This window comes from Octopus bimaculoides, chromosome 24 (genome assembly GCF_001194135.2).
Source record: "Octopus bimaculoides isolate UCB-OBI-ISO-001 chromosome 24, ASM119413v2, whole genome shotgun sequence".
Taxonomy (NCBI): Eukaryota; Metazoa; Mollusca; class Cephalopoda; order Octopoda; family Octopodidae; genus Octopus; species Octopus bimaculoides.
In genome coordinates this window covers 13515765-13523793 of record NC_069004.1, presented here as the reverse complement: position 1 = coordinate 13523793, position 8029 = coordinate 13515765, and the positions used below count along the sequence as shown (strand labels likewise).

General features: G+C 33.8%; 1 protein-coding gene across 11 annotated transcripts in view; it reads left to right on the top strand.

Annotated features, from left to right (window-relative positions):
- Positions 1-8029, top strand: part of LOC106875466 (histone-lysine N-methyltransferase, H3 lysine-79 specific) — a 181886-nt gene that overhangs the window by 149979 nt on the left and 23878 nt on the right. The gene's annotated exons all lie outside the window — the stretch shown is intronic.

Sequence of the window (8029 nt, the reverse complement as noted above, 5' to 3'; positions counted from 1 at the left end):
TGTGTGTTTGTGTGTGTGTGTGTGTGTGTGTTTGTGTGTGTGTGTGTGTGTGTGTTTATCTGTGTGTGTGTGTGTGTGTTTATCTGTGTGATGTATGTATGTATGCACACATATTTGAGAACTCATATGTATGTATGTATAAAGAAAAAAAGGATTAAACAATCCAGGCAGATATCAATAAAGCACTCAAATATTTGGTTAACTATATCCAACAATCAGACACCAGTAAATGTAAGTTGAATACACATCCAAGGTAAATCCTCATGTATGAAAATTCGATCCACATACCAATTAGAAGAATTCAGAGTATTTGACAACAAAAAATATGTATAGAGAAAATCACATCTTTATTGTTGAATTCACCTTATAAAGCCGACAATTGTTTCTATTGTATTTAACATATACAGATATAGAAAATCATTAAAATTAATATTTCCAAAAATATGTTAACACAATGTTTTCAAGGCAGTCCAAAATTAATGAAATTCAAGGTGAACAAATGAAGTATTTCCTGTCCATGAACTGGAAATACAGACAGACCAGCGGATATTTTATTTGGAAGCTGAAAATACTATAGCAATTGCTCAGTTTCCTACTGTTTAAAAATTTTTAATAAGTTTCAGTTAGTATATTGAATATGTTAATCTAATGTTTTCTCAACGACAAATATCTCTATGCTATGGATATTGAAACAGGTTGCAGATATATTAGTCTCTAATAGTTGCTTAGTGTTGAAGTGAATGATATCTACTGATTATGCAGATAATGAAAAAACATATTCCAACATTTCTACATTATGAGAAAAAAAAAAAACGAAAGAGAGAGAAAGGACACAGATCGTGTCATACAGCCAGCTGGAGACGATGTCTCCTGGGGTTAAATTACAGCAATATTAGTCCTAAACGAGGACTGCCATGTTATGTTGGCAAACAATCTTTACGACAGGTTACTCTTTCCCTCATCACGAAAGGCTACAAGGCCAATGTGAAACTTCATTTTCTTTTGTGATAACTAAATGAAAGATGAATTCTAGTGGTTGTCATTGATTGTAGTCCGACTGGTTTTTATCTTGTGGAAGGAATAGAACCTAGCACTCACTAGAAACCAATAAAATAAACTTCTGAGTTCCACACAACAGCTACTGATGTTTACAGTTGTAAATTTTAGCAATATAGTAGTAAACTTAGAAAAGTATTAATAGTGCTAGGAATGCAATTTTAGCTTCACACATACACCTCTCCTCTGATCTTTAAGCTGCTTGTGAGATACCTTATTGAAGGTTTTATTTGAAGAAGTTATAACTTATCAGGATGTTGAATTATAAATTATCAGGACGTTCATTTTCTCTCTTACTCTCTCTCTTTTGTTTTTTCTTTTCATAATGTAGAAATAATTCTGTTTCTCTCTCGAGATTGAGTTTCACTCTGTCCTAACATTACATTTTCCTCAAGTATCTAGCAGAACACATGTTTCCCTCCAACTGAGTTGATTTTTAAAAACTGCAATGACTTTTGATAATATTCGCTTCTCTTTCTCCTTTTCCTCTGTCGTTTCATTTCCAATAATGGCACTCCAAGATTGTAAGTGAATGGAATACCTATTTCTAGGCTCGTTTTAACTGCTTCTTTATTACAGACTTTGAAATTATTTTGTGTTATTTTTCTGTCAGACTTGGAATATGTTTTTCCATTATCTGCATAATCAATAGATAGTATTCACTTCAGCACTAAGCAACTTTTAGAGACTAACCTATCTATCTGTGGTTATCTTTGACATCATTTTGGTGTCAATGATTGTGTGTGTGTGTTCGTGTGCATGTGTATATATATATGTGTGTGTGTGTGTATGTGTATATATTTATATAATATGTGTGTGTGTGTGTATATATATATATATATATGTATGTATGTATATATGTATGTCTATGTATATTTTTGTATATATATATGTATGTATATATATACATATGTATATGTATGTATATATGTTTATGTATGTATATACATATGTATATGTATGTATATATGTTTATATATATATGTATATGTATGTATATGTAGACATATATGTTTGTATATATACATATGTATTTATATATGTATTTGTATATATATATGTATGTGCATATGTATGTATATATATGTATGTGTATATGTATGTATGTGTATATATATATTTATGTATATATATGTATGTGTATATATGTATGTGTATATATGTATGTGTGTATATGTATGTGTGTATGTACATGTGTGTATATATATGTATGTGTATATATATGTGTATGTATGTATGTGTATATATGTATGTATGCATATATATATATGTATGTATGTATGTATGTATGTATGTATATATGTATGTGTGTGTGTGTGTGTGTGTATATAGTTGCAGGCATGACTGTGTGGTAAGAAGTATTGCTTCCCAACCACATGGTTCTGAGTTCATTTCCACTGTTCGGCATCTTGGGCAAACATCTTCAACTATAGCCTTGGCCTGACCAAAGCTTCGTGAGTGGATTTGGAAGACAGAAACTGAAAGAAGCCCATTGTGTGTATGATTGCATGCATATCTTTGTAGCGGAGGACATTCCCCACCACTGTTTGACAACTGGTGTTGTTTACATCTCTGTAACAATAAGTACTGGGTTCAATTCCTTCAACTAAAAATTCTTCAAGATGGTGCCCCAGCATGTTTGCAGTCAAATAGCTGAATGTCTCATCTTTGCACACAATGACTATCAGATGATAGCAGTCATTCACTAACTGGACTGTTTCATCTGCTCAGCATCTAGTGATATTTGCTAGTGACTACTAAGTTCTTTTTCCAAAATAGTTCACATGCACTGTGCTGCATCCCCTGAAATGAGGGGATGCAACATGTATATGTGTGCATGTGTGTGTGTGTGTGTGTGTAGTTATCATTGACACCTTTTTAGTGCCATTGATAACATGCTGTAACTTGATTTTTGTCCTTGGGTAGCAACTGTTATTTCCTAGAGAGTATGTAAAATGGCTAATATTTCCTTCAGACTTTGCTTTTGCTCCATTTATATTCAAACCCCAAAGAATTCCTCTCAGGTGCTCCCCTATTCCTGCTCATGATCAGAGTTGCACATATTGTCAGGCACTAAGGGACCTACTCAAGTGGTTAAGGTCAAGCAAGTGACAAGCAAATCTGTGGTATCTAGCAGAATATTTGCTATAATGATATTTCTGCCTCAGCAACTCAGTGCTAAATCTGTGTGAAATGTAATGGAAAATAGGTCCGTTTCAAAACATTGATGTTCAGGTCGGAAAAGCAAAGTTTGGAGGGAACAGTAGTCATTTCGTTTGATTTCTAGATAGAAGCAAATAGGAAATGGCATTTAATACCCAAAGACAAAAAATAGAAATAAAACTTTTGTTATACAAGGTGATTGTAGGTATGGCATTTTTATTTGTTGCTTTTATATCAGGAATGAATTTGCTATGTAATCCAAATGTTTGATGCCGTGTTACCTTTTAGACTAACAAAATAGCTGTTTTACTAAGAACGCATTCCCTACTCTCCAGCATTCTCCTTCCTCTTAACTCCCAGCTGTTGTGTATTTAAACCAAAAAAAAAAAAATGTTTTTCTTATTTTGTTTTTTTTCTTCTTTTTTTTTTTCTTTTCTCCCTTGTTTCCTTTCAGGCATAAGCTTTGTGTAGTTTCTGAGGAAGAAACATTGCTGAATGGAGAGGAGAAGATCGTAATGGTCTCTTTCTCTCTCTCAAAACAATCTCAGGCAAACAAATCCTTGTGGGGGAGAGGAAAAAAAAAAATGAAATAATTGAGAAAAAATAAAAATTATAAAGTGTTTAATCAAAATTATCAGAAGCTTTACATTTTTTAAAGCTTTAAAATTTTTTTTGTTTTCCTTTTATTTTCTGTTATTTAAAAGAAAATGCCTTTTTGTTTGTTTTATAGATTTATAATAGGATTTATATTTTCAATTGAAAATTTTTCATTTCATATTTCGTTTCCTGTTGTGTTCTATTTGTTGTTGATTCCTCTGCAAGCAGTCACCTCTGCAAGTGATTGCTTTGAAAATGTCAGAACCCCCTTTCGATACTAACACATAACTTAATTGGGGCTTCTGCTTGTTCTGATTTGAACTAGATGTATCTCTGAATAGATGAAATAAATATAACTCTCTTTTGATGATTGTTAAGTATATAAAATTAAATATTAAAAAACAAAAAACAAAAAAATTACTGTTGCTGTGCAAGTTCTCATTGTCTGAAGGATCCATGGTTCAGAAGTAGAACAATTCCAGCAACTTAGTGTAAGCACAGTTGTATGGTTTAGAATTTTGCTTCATAACCACATGGTTCTCAGTTCAGCACCATCTGCATAACATCTTGGGCATGTATCTTCTACAATAACCTCAGGTTGACCAATGCCTTATTAGTGGATTTGGTAGGCTAAACTCTACAGAAACCTGTTGTGTGTGTGTGTGTGTGTGTATATATATATATATATATATATATATATATATATATATATATATATATGATGTACATATGTATGGCTTACTGATTCCTACCAAATTTCTGGTGCTAATTTTAAATCTGATATCTAAATTTGTCTATCATGTCCAGATTTTGTGGAACTGTAAACTCTTACTTTTCATTTTTTCTCACTCACTTCTATTATGAAAGCCGTCTAAGCTACTTTTCTGTGCCATGTTTTATGTTAATTATACTTAAATAATTAGTGAACAAGGATGTCTTTCCTCCTTTTTCTGGCTTAAGACAGATTGCAGAATTCTGTTGGCAGTTACTACCCCTGCACTCAATCATCCTCCCCAAACGTGTTAGTATTTTGCTGTTACTACCAAAAGGCAACTTCCTTTTCTTAAGTGAAACTTTGGTGTTTCATCTTCCTTTATCACTTGTAAGATGATAAGTTCTCCCATCGTATTTGGGTTGAAATTACTTTTGTATGTGTTTTCCATAACTGAGATAGATCTGTTGGTAGAAGCTCATCACTCACAGCCCCAAGGTTGGCCAAGAAGTCAAGATGAGAATGTAAAAAAATGCATTTTTAAAGACATTCTGCATCCCATTTTTTCACAAGATTTAAGCATGTTTTCTACAAGTTCACGATGGTTTTCAACTTTGTTGTTTCCAAGAAAAGTTTTTACAACTTCAACAAAGATGCCCATGTTCCTAGTTCATTCTCATTTAGATTAGGTAGTAAAGAAAAGAAGTGGAGGCATGTGGCTTAGTGGTTAGGGTGATGGACTCATGATTGTAAGATTGTGGTTTCGATTCCTGGACCAGGTGACACGTTATGCTCTTAAGCAAAGCACTTCATTTCACATTGCTCCAGTCCACTCATGTGGCAAAAATGAGTAATCCTGAGACAGACCGGTGTCTTGTCCAGGTGGGGAATATATATGCCACGAAACCAGGAAACTGACCCTTATTAGTTGGTATGATTGGATTGAAACAGTGGGTTGTCATGGATGACACTGCAGATCTGTGGTCCAGTGAAAACTCCAGCTTCTAGCTTAGCATCTTTAAATATTGGAAACCACTACCTTGATGATCCATACCCTTCGTAAAATATTTCATAAGGCCAAGTTTAATGTGAAATGGTGGAAGATGTGCTTTCTGAGGGTCAGTCAGGAAGTGTTGGATGTTTCACATTGTGTTTACTAACAACATGTTCAGTTGTAGATGGCTGATCATGTTTTTCATAGTGGTTCTTATCTTTGCTGTTGCATAGACACAAAAAGCACATATTCTTTGTGTAGTCCAACTGTAATCCAAAAAGTAATGATACAACTTTAAGGTCACCACAAATATTACATATGTGGTCCTTATATTTGACAAGTCTTAGCAGCAATTCCATTGATTCATAAGTCTTATTAAGGCCAGTGGCATGTGCTACAGGTATTGAAAATTTTTCATTGCCGCTGTGCAATACAGCTTTAAGGTTAGCTTTAATGAACAGTCTCCATTCTTTTGGATCATAGCGAAAGCCAATCCTTTCCACCAAACCACTGATATCATGGCAGAAACAAATGCTTTCCTCCTGTAAGTAAAATGATGAAAACTGCAGATGGTTCTGGTGGAAATGGGAAATTTGGCTGATTCTATTCTTGAAGTCTGGACCCAAGCAACTCTGCCTTTTCTTTTGGTAATTTCAAATCGAGCACTAAGTCATTTAACATCCTCTTGACTGAACAAATGTGGGGAACTAATTGCATCTGGAACATATATACCATCTATCCCTATTTCTATATCACTAGCTGAATCTTCTGTTGAACTGCTGTCTTCAACAACAGCTCTACTTGACTGTCACGTAGCAACTGATCATTGGGCTGTTACTATGCCCTTGACTCAGTGTTGCCAACTCGGGATAAATTTTATTGATCAAAATCATTAGAATTTGTACATAGTTGACAAACAAAAATTGCTTTAACCTTGGAAAGCAAATTTCATATTACTGGTATTAAGACGATTAAAGCCAAAATCTGGACATGATAGGAAATTTTACTAAAGGATTTGCATTTTACACAAAATCTAGACGTGATAGAAACAATCTAATTATAAATTTGAAATCAGTATACACAAATTAGCTAGAAACACCTATTTGGTCTTCTGTAACAAAATCTTTGTTGCCTTGTGTTGTCTAAAGATTTGTGGAAAAGGCAATGGACCAATGGTTTCGATAAATATAAAACCTTTTTATGTGAAGGTGCATGACTTAGTGGTTAAGGTGTTTGGCTCATGTTTGTATGGTTGTGAGTTCAATTCCAGGTGGTGTGTTGTACCCTTGAGTGAAACACCTTATTTCACATTGCTCCAGTCCACTCAGTTGGCAAAAATGAGTTGTACCTGTAATTCAAAAGGGCCAGTTTGTCACACTCTGTGTTAAACTGAATCTCCTTGAGAATTGCATTAAGGGTACATGTTTACAGAGTGCTCAGCCACCTGCATGTTAACTTCATGATCAGGCTATTCTGTTGATCGGATCGACTTGAACCCTTGTCATTGTAACTGACAGAGAGTCAGGCGAGCTCTTTTGGTATTTATTGCACCCAAGTTGCAAAGACAATCTGTTGTCACTCTCATCATTGTAAATGCAGTGAATCAGTGACTGATTGGCCCATTGGCGTACTGTAACCAATGGCTCTGTTATTGACAGAGTGTGATATAGAATATAAATTTCTGGTGCTGATCATTCAAATAGTTGAGCTCAAATGAATAAATCAGTTCCTGAGACAGATATCCAAAACAAATCAGGTAAAAACTCAGTTAATTTCAGTAAAAGCTGTTTGAAATTGTGTTTTGTATAATGATTGAGAAAAAAAAAAAAAAGAAAAAAAAATTCAAAACAATGGAATTTAATTAAAGCAAATAGACAATGTAATTTGGTATTGACTTAATGAGGAATTCAAAGAGAAAAGTTGGGTTGTAATGAATTACATGTTAAGTTATTTATCTGTGGTGTTAATGTTTAGCTTAATGAAATTATTTACTAATCAGTCACTCCAGCCCTTCCTTTACCAGTTTTGTCTGGTTCTCCCAGATCTCTGTGACTGTTTCATGTTAAATGTCACCTGCTTCAGGCTTATTTTACGAAGTTTTCACTCTGGCAGAGGCAGAGTGGCACCTGACTCTCAGATTGTGTTGTTGCTACTAACATTTATTTGTTTCCAAACATCTTATTTCCATAGCAAAAATCTGAACCAGGCCTTTTGAGAATTTATATGAATTTATATGAATTTTTTTATATGTATTTCTTTCAAACCTCTCCTACCTCCATCTTCACATCTCATCCCCTCTGCCTCCACATTCTAACCACCATCACTTTTACCTCTACTTTTTAACCATTTCTATCTTCAAAATCAAATTTCTTTACCTTAAAAGATTTGTTTTTGTTTATTTGAATTGCCCATGCGCTCTCTCCCTCTCTCAACTCCAAGATAAGATTTCTTTTTCTTTTAATGTCTCTTTTATTCAACATCACAATATATATATATATATATATATA